Here is a 20,619-nt window from a genome sequence, read left to right as displayed (position 1 = left end):
ACTACTCTGCTCGTGCATGCCTTAATGTATCTTCCACTGAGTCCCGGGCCAGGATACGTTCTCGTGCGTACTCCACTGAATTGTTCACCGAGTCCCTCTCACTTGCGGGCCGGGACACGTTATATGTATATGTATATGATGATATGATGATACAGGGATGGCGGCCAGGATGGCATATGATGACTTCATTCACCGAGACCCGCAACAGAGGGCCGGGACACGTTATATGCATATAAGATATATGATGTTGACATGTATGATTTTATCCACCGAGTCTTTTACTGGAGGGCCGGGACACGTTACGCATATATGATATATGATGTGGACATGTATGACTTTATCCACCGAGTCCCTCACTGGAGGGCCGGGACACGTTATATGTATATATGATATATGATGTGGATAGGCATGGTTTTCATTTAAAAAGGCAAGTGCTTTGATGTTTTTAAAAAAGTCATACTTGATTCTGGTAAATCTCTGTTTCAGTTATGATCCTCTTTTCTGTATTCCATGCCTTACATGCTCAGTACATATTCCGTACTGACCCCCTTTCTTCGGGGGCTGCGTTTCATGCCACACAGGTACACCTAGATGAGTAAAGGACATTGCTAGAAGGTGTTCCAGCGGAAATGGCAAACTCCATCTGCTCCTGGAGTGTTGCCGAGTCAGAGTATATGTGCTATGATTTCTGATTGATGTTAGAGACTTTGCAAACAGAGTCGTGGGTATAGAATGTCGGTATTGTAAGCGGCTCCATCAACCGATGTGTCATTCTGTGTTATGTGATAAGTTCCATATGATTACAGATTTTGTTTGAATTGAGAACACGAAAAAGAATATTTCTGAAGGCTCTCATTATGTATTTCATTTTATTTGATTTCAGAGTTCAAAGAGACTATGTGTGTAATAAGAGTCAGCGGGTTCGCTCGGCTCCGAATATGGGGTCGGGTGCCCATCACACCCTGGTAAGATTAGGGTGTGACACTTTCTTTCGTGCTACTTGATTCAAATTAGTATCTAACCGTCCTTCACTCTCTCGCAGATGGTGAGAACACGAGCAGAAACAGCTAAAAGTAGAGGCGGAGGCAGAGGAGCTGGTAGAGAGGCTGCCCCAGTAGAGGGCGGCGTCCCAGTGGTTGACCTCATGCCTCTAGTGGTTCCTAATGAGGTAGCTGGAGATGCAGCCGCACCAGCCCAGCCAGCGGCGGTACCAGTTTCGCCAGGAGCTATAGCTGCTCAGGATATACCAGATGTTATGGCACAAGTGTTGAATTGGTTGCACGGGTTAGCACAGGCTGGAGCTATACCAGCTGGTCCAGTAAGTAGGGGTGCAGGAGTAGCAACCCCAGGTCTGAACAGAGCACGGGCTCCGGGGGTTCAGCATGCAGCAGCAGTGGAACCTCGTTTGGAGGAAATTCAGGGTTTTGAGGGCTGTCCGAGGCCAGTTATAGGGCCAGTGATGACTGGCGAAGAGTATAATTTGTTTTGGAGATTCACTAAATGAAGCCTCCTGTGTTCTATGGTACAGAGACAGAAGATGCATATGAGTTCATCGACTATCATGAGAGGCTCTATAAGATGGGGGCCGTGGAGACGTATGGGGTAGAGTTTGTGACCTTCCAATTCTTGGGTTATGCCAAGCTATGATGGAGGGACTATGTGGAGTACAGCCAGCTGGGTCTCCTCCGTTGACTTGGTTTCAGTTTTACTTAGTGTTTCTGAATAAGTACGTTCCGCGTACTTTGAGGGATCGAAGGAAGGATGAGTTCACTGCTATTGGTTAGAGGAACTTATCAGTTGTTGTGTATGAGTCCCGTTTCAACTCCTTGTCCCGATATGCTCTTCAGTTGCTGCCCACTGAGGGGGAGGGGATATGACGGTTCGTGAAGGGGTTGAACGCTGAGCTTCAGTTATCGACCCTCCAGCTTGTAGCCACTGGGGATTTATTCCAGGAGATAGTGGAGCATGTCTGTGTTGTTAAGGGCACAAAGCAGGAGATTTACGCAAGGCAGGTAGAGAAGAAGGCCCGAAAGGGTGGGGTTTTCAGCAACTCCTTCTCGAGGGGTCAGAGTTTGCAAGTATATTCAGGGCGTCCGGTTCAGTCCGCGATACAGGTGTCAGCTGGGGGCCCATCAGGGGCAAATTATCAGGCTTTTCGGTCAGGATGGAGGCTATACTACTTCATCAGCTTTTGTTCAGCGACCTACGCTAGATCGTGCTTGTTTCGAGTGTGGTAAGATTGGTCATATTAAGAGGTACTATCCCAGGCTTAGACAGAGTGGGCAGGGGACTCAGTATCAGGATCCCCCAACTCTGTTTACATTAGATGGAGGGAGTAAGGATCGCGCACCGATGGGGCGGGGTGGCTACACAGTGGATAGGGGTAGTGCCCAGCCTAACCGAGGCCGTCCTCAGGTAGGTAGAGGTGGACAACATCCTGGAAGGGGCGGGGCTCAGACTGGTCATGGTAATCGCAGTAGCTCACAGGCTACTGAAGGGCGTGATCATTTGTACGCTTTTCCAAGTAGACCCGAGGCTGAGGCCTCCAATGCAGTTATCATAGGTACTATCTCAGTTTATGACTGGATGGCTTCTGTTTTGTTTGATCCCAGCTCTACTTTTTCTTATGTGTCTATATATTTTGCTGTGGGCTTGGATATGGTGTGTGATACTCTTGATGTTCCTATTTATGTATCTACTCTAGTTGGGGATTCAGTGGTAGTCGTTAGAGTCTACCCATCTTGTGCGATTACTTTTATGGGGTATATTACCTGGGCAAATTTGATGATCTTAGACATGGTTGATTTCGATGTCATTTTGGGCATGAGTTGGTTGTCCCCACATTATGCTATACTAGATTGCCATTCTATGACTGTTACCTTAGCCATGCCTGGGATACCTAGACTTGATTGGAAGGGTAACCTTAGTCACCTCTCTAAGAAAGTTATATCCTTTGTTCGTGCCAGGAAGCTAGTGGAAAAGGGTTGTTTAGATTATTCGGCACATCTTGGTGATACCAGTGTAGATACTCCATCTATCAATTTGGTTGCAGTGGTAAGCGAGTTTGCGGATGTGTTGCCCACAGACTTGTCCTGTATGCCACCGGATCGTGATATTGATTTCAGAATTGACTTAGATCCAGGGGCTCGTCTTATCTCTATTCCACCTTATAGGATGGCACCAGCAGAACTCAGGCAATTGAAAGAGCAGTTACAAGATCTTCTGAGTAAGGGATTTATTCGCCCGAGTGCCTCTCCGTGAGGTGCTCCAATGTTTTTTGTTAAGAAGAAGGGTGGGTCCATGCGTATATGTATTGATTATCATCAGCTGAATAAGGTAACTATCCAGAATAAGTTTTCCATTCCTCGTATTGATGACTTGTTTGATTAGTTATAGGGAGCTTCTGTGTTCTCTAAAATTGATTTGAGGTCAGGGTACCATTAGCTGAAGATTCGGGCGGAGGATATTCCTAAGCCAATTTTTCAAACCAGGTATGGACACTACGTGTTCTTGGTTATGTCTTTTGGGCTTACTAATGCCCCAACTGCGTTCATGGATTTGATGAATAGTGTGTTTAAGCCCTATTTGGACTCTTTCGTAATAGTGTTCATTAATGATATCCTAGTGCATTCTAGAAGTAAGGAAGAGCATGAGAAACATTTGAGAATTACTCTTGGGGCTTGCGGGGGAAGGAGCTGTATGCTAAATTGTCCAAGTGTGAGTTCTGGTTGTCTTCTGTGTCCTTCTTGGGGCATCTTATTTCGAAGAAGGGTATTATGGTAGATCCTCAGAAAATTCAGGCAGTCAAGGAGTGGGCTAGGCCCACATCAGTGATAGAGATCCGTAACTTCGTGGGTCTGGCTAGCTATTATCGTCGGTTTGTGAAGGGCTTTGCCACTATTACTTCTCATTTAACCCGTTTGACTCAGAAGGAGGTCCCATTTCAGTGGTCCGACGAGTGTGAGGAGAGCTTTCAAAAGCTCATTATTGACTACGACACCGATTCTAGCATTTCCCATGGAGGGCAAGGATTTTGTTATTTATTGTGATGCTTCACGTTCTAGTTTGGGTGTTGCTTTGATGCAGGAAAAGAAGGTGATTACTTATGCTTCTCGACAGTTGAAAGTGCATGAGAAGAACTATCCTACTCATGACCTACAGTTGGCAGCGGTGGTGTTTGCGTTGAAAATTTGGAGACACTATTTGTATGGTGTCCATTGTGAGGTGTACACAGACCATCGCAGTTTGCAGCATGTGTTCACTCAGAGGGATCAAAACTCTAGGTAGCGGAGATGGATGGAACTGCTGAAGGATTATGACATCACCATTCTGTACCACCCTGGTAAGGCAAATGTAGTGGCTAACTCTTTGAGTAGGAAGTCAACTAGTATGGGAAGCCTAGCTCGTTTGAATTCTTCAGAGCATCTGTTGGCCAAAGAGGTTCGGACTCTGGCTAACTGTTTTATAAGGCTGGATATTTCCAACACAGACAGGGTGTTAGCTTGTGTTGAGGCTCGGTCGTCATTTTTAGAGCAGATTAAGGCTAAACAGTTTGAGGATACTCAATTGTGTAAGATACGTGATAAGGTGTTGCGCGGTAAGGCCAGAGAGACCGTAATTGATGAGGAAGGTGTGCTGCGAATCAAAGGTAGAGTAAGTGTGCCACGTGTGGGCGATTTGATCAAGACCATTCTGATAGAGGCTCATAATTCGAGATATTCTATTTATCCTGGTGCTACTAAGATGTACAGGGATTTGAGGCAACATTACTGGTGGACTAGGATAAAGTGTGATATCATAGAGTTTGTTGTTCAGTGTCTAAATTGCCAACAGGTGAAGTACGAGCATCAGAAACCTGGAGGCACACTTCAGAGGATGCCCATTCTCAAGTGGAAGTGGGAAAGAATAGCCATGGATTTCGTGGTGGGTCTTCCGAAGACGTTGAGGAAGTTGACTCCATTTGGGTTATTGTTGACAGGTTGACTAAGTCTGCCCACTTTATTTCGGTGAAGATGACTTACGATTCAGAGAAATTGGCTAAAATCTACATGCGTGAGGAGGTTAGGCTTCATGGGGTTCCTATCTCCATTGTGCCCGACCGGGGCACAACGTTCAAATTTAGATTTTGGGAGTGTTTGGATGAGGAGTTGGGTACAAGGTCGGATCTTAGTACAACATTCCACCCACAGTCTGACGGGCAGTCTGAGAGGACGATTCAGGTCCTTGAAGATATGCTCCGTGCGTGTGTAATAGACTTAGGTGGGCATTGGGACCATTTCTTACCTTTGGCTGAATTTGCATATAACAATAGCTACCACTCGAGTATCGATATGGCTCCGTTTGAGGCATTGTATTGGAGGAGGTGTAGGTCTCCTATTGGATGGTTGGATGCATTTGAGGTGAGACCTTGGGGTACCGATCTTCTGAGAGAGTCCCTATAGAAGGTGAAGGTGATTCAATCCAACCTTCTGGCAGCGCAGAGCAAGACAAAAAGAGTATGCGGAATGCAAGGTCCGAGATCTTGAGTTTATAGAAGGAGAACAAGTGTTGCTGAAGGTCTCACCCATGAAGGGTGTGATGAGGTTCGGAAAGAAGGACAAGCTTAGCCTGAGGTACATTGGACCGTTTGGGATCCTCAAGCGTGTGGGGGAGGTGGTTTATAAGTTGGCCTTGCCTCTGGGTTTATAAGGCTTTCATCCGATGTTCTATGTTTCGATGTTGAAGAGGTATCACAGGGATGGTTCATACATAATTCGTTGGGATTCGATTTTATTAGATGAAAATTTATCATATGAGGAGGAGCCCGTTGCCATCTTTGATAGGGATGTTCGCATGTTGAGGTCCAAGGAAATAGCCTCTATGAAAGTCTAGTGGATAAAACGTCTAGTGGAGGAAGCTACTTGGGAAAAAGAAACTGATATGCATAGCAAGTATCCTCATCTTTTCGTCGAGACAGGTAATTTCTCCTAGTTTACTGATCTTTGTCCATTCGGGGATGAACGATGGTTTAATTGGTATTTGATGTAACGACCCTTCAGGTTGTTATGAAAAATATAGGGTCACCCCACCAAATAGAACCTTCCCAAGGGTAGAACGAGTCAGTAAGAACACAATTTTGTAAGCTTAAGAGTTGAAATTTGATACGCTTGTGACTGTTATTTTATTGTATTGAGTCCGTCGGGGGGTGACGTAGGAAATTAGAACTCCGTTGGGAATTCCGAGGCCCTAGGTGATTTCGTATGGTGTTTTTATATCTGTTTACATCTTTTGTTTGTGTTTGTGAGGCCTCGGATGAAATGTGGAATGAAAGGGGGGAAACCTGGACAAAAAGTCGAGCTCACTTCCCAAAAAGGCACCGCTGCGGCGGTGGGAGTACCGCTGTGGTAGTATTGCTGTAGCGGTGGGCTGACCGCTCCCGGCGGCCAGCCATGTTCTCTTATGGCCGTTGTGGTAGGCGATTGCCCGCTATGGCGATACCGCTATAGCGGGGTATTGACCGCTATAGCGGATTTATGTTGGGTCCACTATAGCGGTGGCTTGGCCGCTATAGCGGGACCGCTGCAGTGGCGTTACGACCTCCGCAGCAAACGACGGGATATCGGAATCCGTATTTTTAATGACTTAGTCTCATATGTTCATTCATAACACTCCAACACAGTTCCCCACAAGCGCTTAAGGGGAATTTTCAAGCTAGGAAACTCTTGGAGGTAAGTTTCATGTATTCCTTATAACCATTCCCTATCATCTTCATGATTGTCCTCACTCTTGTGGGTCTTTAATGGTAGAATTGTAATAGAAACCCTAGGAAGTTGTTAAACCTTCTAGACTTGATGGGTTATAGTTATTATCACTTATTTATCATCTAAAGGCTTGGGTTAAGTTCTTTAATCATGAATTGAGTTCGTAGAAGCATAAACTAATTGGATTGAGACCTAGGGTTCTAAAAATGGTATCCTGGCCATGAAAACTGATTGAAGTGGGAATGTTCTTATAATATCGGTATAAACTGATGATTAATGATTACTAAGGCCTTTGTTAGGTTGGTTTACACTTAGAAAATCATCCACCCATTTGGAATGGGGTAAAAGGAAGGGTATTCTTGAATTGGTACTTGTGATTTGAGTAATTGTGACTAATTGGGCCTTCTATTTCTTGACTTTGAGTGTTCTGAGGCGGTAAGGAAAGGAAAAGCTGTAGCGGAGTGACTTGCGTTGTTCCAGCTCTACGTTTGAGGTAGGTTACGGTCTACTTGAGTTAGACTTCGGTTAGTTGATTGTATGTTTTGTGAATTCTTTAGAAGAAAGCATGTCTAGTTTTCATTCATGATATTGTGTGGTTTAATTCCTATGTGAATGCGATTGAGTGATTGTGTAGGCTTCATGCCACTATTCCTGTGCGTTAAATCTGCAGTGGATGTGCTTGTGTTGAGAAGCTAATAAAATCTTCTCGGTGATATTGTGATATGAAATGGTGACATAAGCAGTGATAACGAGAAGGTAAGAAACACTGTTCTGTAAAGAGGTATGGAAAGGCACATATGTGACCTAGATTATGGGCTCGTGGTCCGTGGTCATTTTCGAAGACGAGAGGTATATTGATATGGCCCGCATCCGAGGTTCTTTCCGGAACGGAGGACTTATGGCTTGGGTCCGAGGAGTGGATCCAAAACGAGGGTACATGGACACTATGGGTCCCCTGTAGGTTATGACTACTGAGCTATGACATTAGTTAGCATGTATGTACAATGCTGTGGTTATTCTGATAAACTTATTTCCATTGTCGTTTCAGTTGATTGTGATTCTTGATATCTTGGTGTTTGATTGTGATTATCCCTGGTTGACTTGTTGTGGTTTATTGATATTCGTGTTTGTTGGCTGGGATGTTTATTTTATTGACTTTATGAGATATGCATGATACTAAACTTAGTCGGCCGATGATATCTACCGGTACATTGTGTTCGTACTGATACTACCTTGCTACATTCTTTTGAGTGCAGATTGTGACACATAGACTGCTACCCACCCTCACATCGAGCGTTGAGGATGTTTGCTGACCATATTTAGGGTAAGCTTCTATCCATTCCAGGCCGCCCGAAGATCTTCTCCTTATGATGCCTTTCCTTATTCTTGGCATTATGGATAATTATTAGCTAGAATTCTGTCTTTAGACATGTTTTGGATTAGAGTCCTGGAACAATGACTTTCGAATTTTGGGGACTTTATAATAGTTAGAACTTTCGCACTTACTTTAGTATTTATGGCATGACTTATTTTTGTTTATTTGATGCTTGAATAAGTTATAACTGGTTGCCTTGGTTAATCTAAAATCGGATTTGAATGAATAGATAGCTTGTGTGTTTGTTCGCCCACAAGGAATTAGTTGGGTGCTAGTCATGGCGGGTTGGGTCGTGACAATAGTCATGACCTGCAGGGGACCCATGGTGTCCATGTACCAGTCGCTCTGGAACTGACCTCGGATCACGAGCATATAACTAGGCCACATCCTCACCCCCTGTCAAATGTGTCTTAAACTAGGCCACATCCTCACCCCTGTCAAATGTGCCATATATATATAGATACACACCTGATCAAAAGATGGATCTCAACGTATTTCCGGTTCAACACCTAATATGAAACATGATCAGCCAATATTATCCATGTCAAGGAATACATGACACCATACCTCAAGTCATAACAAGACTCAGATAAATTAAATCCACAACAACTTAATTGCATAAGTCATCTCAATCAGCAGAAGAGTATATATCAACCCCTTCCTTCCAATATCACAGCAAATACACCTCAGGTTTCAATTCATAAAGTAATGTCGACAAGCCCACAAAATCATAAATCATACCAACCTCTGTAATATTCAACCAGACGTCACGTCCAAAGACCTAATCATTCTTTCTGCAGTCAATTCTACTACTATACAATCAACTAATCAAAGTCTAACTCAAGTAAACCATAACCTACCTCAGATGCAGAACTGTGACAAATGCAAGCTACTCTGCTAGAGCTTTCGCCTTTCGCAATGCTTCAGAACGCTCAAAGTCTAGCAATATAACGCTAAGTAAGTAATAAACCATCTACTCAAAATAAGAACAACAATGGGGAAGAAGACCTAATTACTCCTAACCTTTTCAACTGGGTGAAATCATCATTTAATTGTGAATTTATCATAACCCCAATCCCAAAAACCATAATTCTCCAACTTATAGGATTCTAATTAATTTAAACATTTCAAAACGGATTTTAGGCCAAAGTTTCCCATTTGAGTGGAACCCTAAGTCTCAATACATAATTATCACTATAATTAATCAATTTCCCTGTTACACCTCGTATTTTAAGAGGAACGCTCGCCAAGTCTAAGTACAAGTATGTGGAATCTTGATTAAGAAATTTACCCTTCAGATTTAAGGAATGACACAAGTATTAAGCATATGTATGGATAAAATGATATATGAGATTATATGCACCTATATTGTGGTTATGGGGGTTAAGATCATGCATGAGAAGTATCAGAAGGATTGGAGGTCGAATGGGTAAAGAATGAAAATTCGGACGAACTGGGCAGAATTGCCCTACGCGTTCGCGACTGGGCCGCGCGTTCGCGATGGCCATGGAGGTTCCAAACCATCGCGTTCGCGAAGGTCACTGATTAAGTCGGTTTCCACCGACTTTGTCACCCAATAAAAGGGGCAAAACCCTTCATTTTCCATTCTAAATACTTCCCAAAACTCAGAAATCATATGGGGGAGTGAGGATATCCTAAAATTGAGGGTTTTGAGTGATTTTCAAGTGGTGGAGTATTAATCGAGGCTCGGATAACACATGGTTATGGTTCTAGTATTGTTTTGCAGTGGATTTTGGCTTGGATTCAAGGTGGATATTGAAGATATTGTTGTTTTAACAATAAGGTATGAATCTCTCCTTATCAATATTACTATTGGTTTATTTACGAAGATAGAGTGATTACATGATCATATATTAAAGTTGTGGGTTGAGAAATTGGATAAACATCATGTGGGATGTTTCAGGGAATATTTTGATATTGGTAATGGTGTTGATGATGTTAGTATTGTTGTCGTTGTTGTTGGTTGTTGGTATGGTGATTTCGGGCTAGGGATATAAACAGGGGAGATGCTGCTCGAATTTCGGCAGACTTTAAGGGATTTAATTTGAAGGCTTAAGATAAGCGTATGACGATAAGACTAATAGTAAAGTGAATGGTTTTATATGTAGATTTCGAGACTACGAATGATCTTATGTAGATTGCAAGACAAGAAGTAAGTTGGAAAGTCGAGGAGTAAGCTTCCGGGAAAGTTAAGGCTTTCCCTTTCTTTCTTATTTGGCATGATCCTATGATACAAGAAAACAACAAGTAAACGAGCTTTCATATTACTCTTGTCACGATCCAACCGGAGGGCTGCGACGAGCACCCGGTGCTAGCCCACCCGGGCACCCCTTAGCGTACCTTTACACTTACATCTAGGTGAGCCACATATTTAAACATACGCTTATGTTCATCCATCATACTAGTCCCACTGGACAACATTACCTTTATATCATCATTGACATCTATGCCCATATCAATGTACATTAGTCGACGAGGCGAAAAGAATGAAATCCAAAATTAGGGTCGACAAGGCCAAACATATCTAACCATATACACATGTCTACAAGCCTCTAAGGAGAGTATGTCATATCATATAGGCGGGACAGGACCCCGCTATGCCCATAATTATGTACACAAAAGAATCAATACCAAAAGCTATAGCTCCGAATGAAATGGAGATCCGCTATATAGTCCCTGAGAATGTAGCTATGGATCAAGCCTGTCTCCCTGGGCACCTGCGGGCATGACGCAGCGTCCACAAACAAAAGGACGTCAGTACGAAGAATGTACTGAGTATGTAAAGCATAATCAATAGTAATATAGAAGCATGCTAGGCAACATAAGAAATAGCATAAGATGGGAAACAGTAATATCATCGTCATAAGCATTTACTTGCCTTTCATAGGGACTTTCCATTTCTAACGCGTATTTGGGTACATACATCCGTATCCATATCCGTTTCATATTCGTGCTCGTATTCATATACATATCCTTACTCGTATTCGTGTAATATCCGTATTCATACTCATATCTATATCATATACATAACCATAGCATACACATAACATTTACATAGCATGCCCGACCACGAAGGTTCGGTGTTTCATACATACTTGGCCAACCAAGGATCAAGGATACACATACCTGGCCCTACCAAGGCTTCAGGGTTATCCGTACCATCTGCAGAGGTGTGCGCGCATTACATAATTATATACATATTCTACCCGGCCTTATAAGCTCGGGGTTCCATAATAGTCATACATAGATACATATACATACTAGCTCATAAGCATCTTTACTAATATCATCATAGTCATCATTATCGTCATCGCTATTACCATTATAGTCGTCATCCTTATCATTCTCACTACTATCGTCATTCACTACATCTATCTTTATAGGCTTACTCGTCATATGAGAAACTTAGTACAATCGTAGCATATCGAGAATCATGAGCTTAATAGCTCGAAGGATAGAATCATTTGAAGGATATCAAAGACTTGTAGAAGATTTAGATGATTGGCCAAAGAACCATGCCTTATGAAAGAAGGGTTAGCCTTACATACCTTTCCGTTCAACTACTCTACACTTGCACATTCTCCTCCGAAGCTCACGTTTCTACCTTCATTAAAGTCATACTATCATTAGAAATCGATAGCTAGCATACATGACTAAAGCTAGAGAAAATCGGACAGTATCTCCTTTATTTATACGACATTCCTCCATATCGTATATCTACTCCCAAACATCAATAATACATTCACAATATCATAACAATAACCTTTATTCATCCACATTGTCTATACTTCTCAATTCGCTCCCAATCACCCATATCCATGGTCATAACACACGACTACTTTCACTCATTTACAATGTCTAACCATGTTCTTAACATCATTTATAATATATTCATATCACAACACATCAAGAATCATGAGTCAATTCAAGCTATTTCTCAAAATGGAACTATTCCAGATTCATGGCCCATTTTCTATATCCTTCTACAATCCAAGTATTTCAGCTCTCAAATACCTTAAACAACATAGAAATACCATAAATCTTACCTTAGATGTTGTAGGAAAAAGCCTTGGTTGGTAATACTTCACTTGATCAAAAACCCTAGTTCATCTCCAATGAGATTTCTTGACTTGGATGATCTTTAATGGGTTTCCTCACACTTGATTCACTTAGTTTATGTTGTTGATCACAAATATCCCTTGAATTCTTGTGGAATAAATGTAGAGAGATGTTTTAGAGATAAGGGGTATGATATGGAAATGAAATGAAATTGGATCCCTTATTTAATGAACCAAATCTGTCCCAACCAACTCTACGGTACGATCGACGAAGCGTCGATCTGATCGTCGAAGTCGTTAAATTTCCAGTGAGCAACCTTTCGTTTCCTTTCATTCTACGATGAGAAGGAAGGTCCGTCGAACTGATCGACGGAGCATTAATCTGCTCCGTCGAATGGTCTCCACGCTAACTCAATTCTACGGCACAATCGACGAAGCGTCGACCCTTCCGACGGTACAAAGAACGACTGTCGAACCCCCCTTTCGCATAACTGCAGTGAAGTTTCATTTGACGAACTTTCCTCCCTTGCAAACTTCTTTGGAATCTTAATTAGGATCATCAACCGTCATTCCTTTCTTATTAAAATATCATATACTCGTATTCTTCGTTAGTCTATTCACTGTACACCAACGGAAATTTTTTCGAGGTGTAATAACTCTACTCTTAGAAGCACTAGGAGTACTTCAGTCTTTGATGTTCCTGTACCCCTTTTATGATTGTCCCTTCTTTTCATGGGTCCTGATTTGTGTATCACGATTATGTTAGTTCACATTTATGCATTGAATTCATTTACATATATAAATATTAACTCGTGACCTGAAGGCGTTATATACGCGTATATTTTATATATGTGGGGTATCAGGAAAGGGTGAGGCGTTATATACGCATTACCACCTGATCAGCTAGCGCACAGTGATGATGATTATGAGGCCCAAAGGGGCCATTACGCTATTATGCCCGAAGGGTCCATTATGCTATTATGCCCGAAGGGGCCTATATGATATATGGATAGGGCCGTACGTTCCTCGACACTATTATATAGGATATGGATCGGGTCGTACGTTCCTCGTCACTATCACCTATGCATATCATAATCCCTCAGAGGCATTTTCAGTAAGCAGAGATATACAGATATGTTCAGATAGTCTGACATATAGATGCATTCATACAGATGTATTCAATCAGTCAGTATAGCTTATGATTTTCAGATTTTCTTTATGACTCCTATGTGTATGTTACTCTTCTGCCTTATATGAGTACATTATCCGTACTGAGTCCCCTATTGTTCTAGGGAGGGGGGTGTTATATCCCGCATTTTTGTGCAATCGGATAATTCAAGATAATCGCGGGAAGATAACAAGCAAGGCCTTATTCTTATTTTATTTGGCATATGAGTTGTTTATGAAGAATTTAGAAGCGAAAATATTAAGAAAGGCTAGGGGCAGAAAGGTAAATTCGCAATATGACTCGTGGAAATATGGAGGAAGGCGAAGGGCAAAATTGGAATTTGGAAAAAATTTAATTTTTCATGAAGTGCAAGATAAGACAAAAAAAAATGGGCTTATGTTTTGGGCGATGTTGGCCGTCCCACTTAGAGTGGGCTTAGCGCACTTTGGAGCTTATTGGATAAATAAAAAGATGACTTAGTCATCTTATTCCTAAAACTTTCTAGACATTTCAAGAAAACAAAGAACAAGAGAAAAAGGGAGAAATTCCCTAAGGCCATTCGGCCATAGCAAGGGCAACAAGAACCTTGGAAAAGTTTTCTTCAAAAATCATTCTCTTCCACCCAAACACTCCATTGAAGGGTCCTTAACAAAGTGGAGTTGTTATTGAAGCAAGAAAAACACATATTCAAATAAGTTGGAAATCCTAGCCAAGTGAAGAATTAAGGAATAAGGTAAGAATTCATCCTTCCTTATATGTTATGGATGTTTGTGCATGTTGTAGTGTATGAAAATGAATGAAATTGTGAAAACTATGGATGTAGGGTTGAGGCCGTGTGGTGGCCATGATTGTGTAACATGTGTGTGGCCGTGTATATTTGGTGAATTATGAAGGAATGGTGAGGAAGTTTTATTTAGTATTTTGGTTGTTGTGCTGTGTATTTTATGTTGCAAGAAAAAGCTTAACGAGCTTAGTGAAGTTTAGTAGTTGGAGGCTTGCCTTGGAAGTGTATGTAAATTGAATATGATGTTCTTGCATGTGTGGAATATAATGTTGTTAGTATGACGTTGTTAGTACGTAAATTATTACGTTGTTATTGTTTTTATTGGAGTTGGAAGGTCTTGAAGAAAGTAGTATATTGATTGAGATGTTAGAATGTATCTTGGGTTGATTATTGAAATTATTAGTATGATTGTTGACATTGTTGTTGATAGTTTGGCCGGGTTGAATTCCCGGATTGTTGTTGATTAAAAATTAGCCAAGTTGAATCTTTGGGGATGGTGTATTTACAGGGGAAATGCTGTCGAAATTTCGGTAGACAAGTGTTACTTTAAGATTCAATCCTAAAAGCTCTAATTAATGTTTGGTAAATGTGACCAAATTGTAGATTTTGGCGAATTTGAAACTTGAGTTTGGAGTGGCGTAAGAGGCGGAAAAGGTATGTAAGGCTTCACTCTTCCATCTTTGGCATGTCTTAGACATAATAGGCTTGGATACGAACCTCGGGGACTACTCTATTTCTAGAAATCCGAGTTTGAATTTGACCCTTATTTATTCAATAGAATTGAATTAGATACTCTAGGTTTAGTTGGAAAAGTAGTTTGAATATATGAAACTTTCAGAAACGGAATTGGAATGTCCTAAAACTTTTGTAGGTAATTCCATCAAGTCTAGGATTCTAAGGCATAATTTTCTTTCTAATAATTCGTAATGTTTTCCAAAACGTCTATTCTTCTCCAAGACAAAGGTGTATAAGTTTGTAAGCTTTTATGACTATACTGATGAACGTGCTTTTGTAATGATAACGATGATATCAAAGAAGAGGATAAGTCTAGAATGGTTATGATAAGAATGGTTTCGTGTCAAAAAGTCTTGAGTTAAAGATTCAATCCGAATATAAGAATAGTCAGCTAGTTCTTGATTTTAATTCCATTCCTTTATTATGACTGCATTTTCTAAAAACTCCAAGGTCTAAGAGTCGATGTTTCAGGAGGCTTATGATCTTATTCTATGTTTTCCTCTTAGTGTTATCCTTCATTGATAGTCTCATCTTATAACTATCGTTCCTTCAAGATGAGACAAGCGGCCATGGTTATTCCATAAGGTAATCGGAGGTTAACGACGTTACGTCACTCCGATGGATATATGACTTTCTTTGGGCTCTCATGCATGCTATTATATGTTATAAGTATATGTATATGTATATGGGGAAGATGGGAAAAAGGGCAGAGCGCTATAGACGCTATCCACCTGATCAGTTGGCACTGTATGACATGATATCGTCCCGGACGCGGGATATATGGGCGAGCCGACGTATTTCGGCGCTATGACACGATATGATACGATATGATATGATATGATATGATATGATATGATATGATGATACGTCTACTATCTATATATAGACATTAGATGTTTTTTTCAAAGGAAAGATAAGCATGCATGGCATCCGGCCTAAAAGGGCCTTCGTATGTACAGGTTATAGGTTACTCTCTTATCTCACTATATATTCTACGATCCCATGAAATGGTTATTCATTCTTTACGTTTCCTATTATGATGTATTCTATGCCTTACATACTCGGTACATTACTCGTACTGACGTCCCTTCCTATGGACGCTGCGTTTCATGCCACGCAGGTGAGCAGACAGACAGGCTCAGTTCCTAGGAGCTCTATCAGCGATACATTGGCAGTGCTCCAGTTGTTTCGGAGCCTCAGTTTCTTGGTACTACCTTTGTGTATATAATCGGGCACGGCGGAACCCGGCCCTTCATGTATATGTATATGTACTTTGTTTAGAGGCTCGTAGACAGATATGTACAGTTAGATGTTTTGTACTTTTGGTTATCCTCGTCGCTGTATAATGAGCTAGAAAAGTTTATTAGCCCATGTTTATAATTATGCTATTAATGTTAGTGTTATGTAACAAAAAAAAATGGTATATTTCATATGGCCCACTCAGTAGTAGAGGTAAAATGATAGATAATGGGTGCTCAGTACAAGTATCGGGTACCCGTCACGGCCCCTAGTTGGGTCGTGACAGAAGTGGTATCAGAGCAGGCGGTCCTAGGGGTTTGACTACGAGCCGTGTCCAGTAGAGTCCTGTTTGTGGGTATGTAGCGCGCCACACTTATAAACAGGAGACTGCAGGGCATTTAGGAAATCTGACCTTCTTTGGATCTTAGATCGTGCGATAGAACTGTAATATTAGGATGTTTTCCTTCCAACAAATTGTTATGTCTACAGTGAGGCTCCAAAAGAGCAATAGCGTCAACATTTTGGGAAATTGTTTCTGATCCTCGTCCTACAGGTGATTGCAGATTAACAAAAGATGAAGAGGGCAGCTTCAGATAGTGGGGGCGCTAAGAAGGCCCCTAGAGTATCTCCAGAGCCGAGTAAGGGGAGCCTCGGCTATTCGATTGAGACTGACCCGTCGGAGGATCCAGCAACAATTCCTCCAGAGTTTCTGACTCCCAGAGTAGAGGACCCCACGGAGGGCAGCTATGATACAGATCCCTCGAGGATCCGGCGACGATTCCTCCAGAGTTTCTTACCTCTAGGGAGGAGGATAGTCATGATACAGACCCATCAGAGCATTCTTCTAGGACACCGGAGGAGGAGATTTCCGGGGACATGCCAGCTGCTCCTGTGATGGAGCACTATGTCAGACAGGCCTCCCCGGAGAGTGTTACGGACTACTCCAGTCCTTTGTCCTGGTCATCAGTGAACCAGGAATTGCCTGGTTATCTATACTCCTCCGATTCGGATGCGGGAAATGACGGGAGTCAAACGAGCGGAGGGCAGACAAATGAGGATGAGGAGCACACTTCACATGGCAGCTCCCCGAACCAGGCCCGGTATAATCATATGTATGGATGGGAGTAAATAGTGAAGACTTAAACAGAGGCAGTATGGTAATTGTATGGTCAGAAAAATGAAAATAGGGGTGGGACCCGCTGCGAGGACGTTTTGGAAGTTGTTAGAACCCCGACTTACCTTAAATTATGTGACAAAGGTCGTGCGGGGCAGTCGATATAATTATACCAGTATTCACGCATCTAAATGCACCAAAGTTTCGAGGTTAAGCGTGCTAAGGTGGGAGGATGGGTGACCCCCTGGGAAATACGCTGAAAATTTCATAAATGTAAATATAGGAGACGAATGTGGAAGTAGGTCAACCTAAGGGAAATTAGAGTGTGTGGAGTGGTTAGAAACCCTATAGAGGTTGCGTGGGCGGAAACGGACTAGACTAGCAGAAAGGGAGAAAGCATGACAGAGCTTTAGGATTAAAGAAAGTTTGATTAGCGTTCGGAAGTGTTTATAAGTAAAGTAGTGGTAGAAATGCATATATGTACATGACATCTTATTTGTGACTGTAGAACCCTAACAAACAGTGTCGCGATATATAGAACATACTGACCGAACGAAACTCAAGAGACATAGTGAAGGACATAAGTACAGATCTTACAGGGTAAGACCGATATTGAATCCACATTAGTTAAGGCTAGCAAGCCCTAATACGGTAATATACGGGAGCATATCTAGTGAGGGGATAGACGCAGCAGACTACACGAAGAAGGAATTACAATTATAAAAGATCGCGAAAGGCGACGATTATTTAAAAGGGCATAGGCGTGTGTAGACCCTCTTAATAAAGAGGGGGAGAACATGTTAGACCTAAAATGAACTATGATGATTCAAGCTCCAATAAAAGGGACTTATTAACGCAGGGCCAGCGTTCGGAGCTAAGTCAATGGGCCTACGGCTTACAGGCAACCTATGCTCCTAAAATGGATATGTTAAGCGATGTTGAGATAACCACAAAGGAGACCTCCCCGAAATATTATATTACACTATGAGGTCAGTTTAACATTCGAGGACGAATGTTCAAAAGGGGTAGAATGTTATATCCCGCATTTTTGTGCAATCGGATAATTCAAGATAATCGCGGGAAGATAACAAGCAAGGCCTTATTCTTATTTTGTTTGGCATATGAGTTGTTTATGAAGAATTTAGAAGCGAAAATATTAAGAAAGGCTAGGGGCAGAAAGGTAAATTCGCAATATGACTCGTGGAAATATGGAGGAAGGCGAAGGGCAAAATTGGAATTTGGAAAAAATTTAATTTTTCATGAAGTGCAAGATAAGACAAAAAAAAAAGGCTTATGTTTTGGGCCATGTTGGCCGTCCCACTTAGAGTGGGCTTAGCCCACTTTGGAGCTTATTGGATAAATAAAAAGATGACTTAGTCATCTTATTCCTAAAACTTTCTAGACATTTCATGAAAACAAAGAACAAGAGAAAAAGGGAGAAATTCCCTAAGGCCATTCGGCCATAGCAAGGGCAACAAGAACCTTGGAAATTTTTTCTTCAAAAATCATTCTCTTCCACCCAAACACTCCATTGAAGGGTCCTTAACAAAGCGGAGTTGTTATTGAAGCAAGAAAAACACATATTCAAATAAGTTGCAAATCCTAGCCAAGTGAAGAATTAAGGAACAAGGTAAGAATTCATCCTTCCTTATATGTTATGGATGTTTATGTATGTTGTAGTGTATGAAAATGAATGAAATTGTGAAAACTATGGATGTAGGGTTGAGGCCGTGTGGTGGCCATGATTGTGTAACATGTGTGTGGCCGTGTATATTTGGTGAATTATGAAGGAATGGTGAGCAAGTTTTATTTAGTATTTTGGTTGTTGTGCTGTGGATTTTATGTTGCAAGAAAAAGCTTAACGAGCTTAGTGAAGTTTAGTAGTTGGAGGCTTGCCTTGGAAGTGTATGTAAATTGAATATGATGTTCTTGCATGTGTGGAATATAATGTTTTTAGTATGATCTTGTTAGTACATAAATTATTAGGTTGTTATTGTTATTATTGGAGTTGGAAGGTCTTGAAGAAAGTAGTCTATTGATTGAGATGTTAGAATGTATCTTGGGTTGATTATTGAAATTATTAGTATGATTGTTGACATTGTTGTTGATAGTTTGGCCGGGTTGAATTCCCGGATTGTTGTTGATTAAAAATTAGCCAAGTTGAATCTTTAGGGATGATGTATTTACAGGGGAAATGCTGCCGAAATTTCGGTAGACAAGTGTTACTTTAAGATTCAATCCTAAAAGCTCTAATTAATGTTTGGTAAATGTGACCAAATTGTAGATTTTGGCGAATTTGGAACTTGAGTTTGGAGTGGCGTAAGAGGCGGAAAAGGTATGTAAGGCTTCACTCTTCCTTCTTTGGCATGTCTTAGCCATAATAGGCTTGGATACGAACCTCGGGGACTACTCTATTTCTAGAAATCCGAGTTTGAATTTGACCCTTATTTATTCAATAGAAATGAATTAGATACTCCAGGTTTAGTTGGAAAAGTTGTTTGAATATATGAAACTTTCACAAACAGAATTGGAATGTCCTAAAACTTTTGTAGGTAATTCCATCAAGTCTAGGATTCTAAGGAATGATTTTCTTTCTAATAATTCGTAATGTTTTCCAAAACGTCTATTCTTCTCCAAGACAAAGGTGTATAAGTTTGTAAGCTTTTATGACTATACTGATGAACGTGCTTTTGTAATGATAACGATGATATCAAAGAAGAGGATAAGTCTAGAATGGTTATGATAAGAATGGTTTCGTGTCAAAAAGTCTTGAGTTAAAGGTTCAATCCGAATATAAGAATAGTCAGCTAGTTCTTGATTTTAATTCCATTCCTTTATTATGACTGCATTTTCTAAAAACTCCAAGGTCTAAGAGTCGATGTTTCAGGAGGCTTATGATCTTATTCTATGTTTTCCTCTTAGTGTTATCCTTCGTTGATAGTCTCATCTTATAACTATCGTTCCTTCAAGGTGAGACAAGCGGCCATGGTTATTCCATAAGGTAATCGGAGGTTAACGACCTTACGTCACTCCGATGGATATATGACTTTCTTTGGGCTCTCATGCATGCTATTATATGTTATAAGTATATGTATATGTATATGGGGAAGATGGGAAAAAGGGCAGAGCGCTACAGACGCTATCCACCTGATCAGTTGGCACTGTATGACATGATATCGTCCCGGACGAGGGATGCCCGGACGCGCGGGGTATATGGGCGAGCCGACGTATTTCGGCGCTATGACACGATATGATACGATATGATATGATATGATATGATATGATATGATATGATATGATATGATATGATATGATATGATGATACGTCTACTCTCTATATATAGACATGAGATGTTTTTTTCAAAGGAAAGATAAGCATGCATGG

The sequence above is a fragment of the Lycium barbarum genome, chromosome 7 (assembly GCF_019175385.1).
Source record: "Lycium barbarum isolate Lr01 chromosome 7, ASM1917538v2, whole genome shotgun sequence".
Taxonomy (NCBI): Eukaryota; Viridiplantae; Streptophyta; class Magnoliopsida; order Solanales; family Solanaceae; genus Lycium; species Lycium barbarum.
This window is presented reverse-complemented; position numbering follows the sequence as displayed.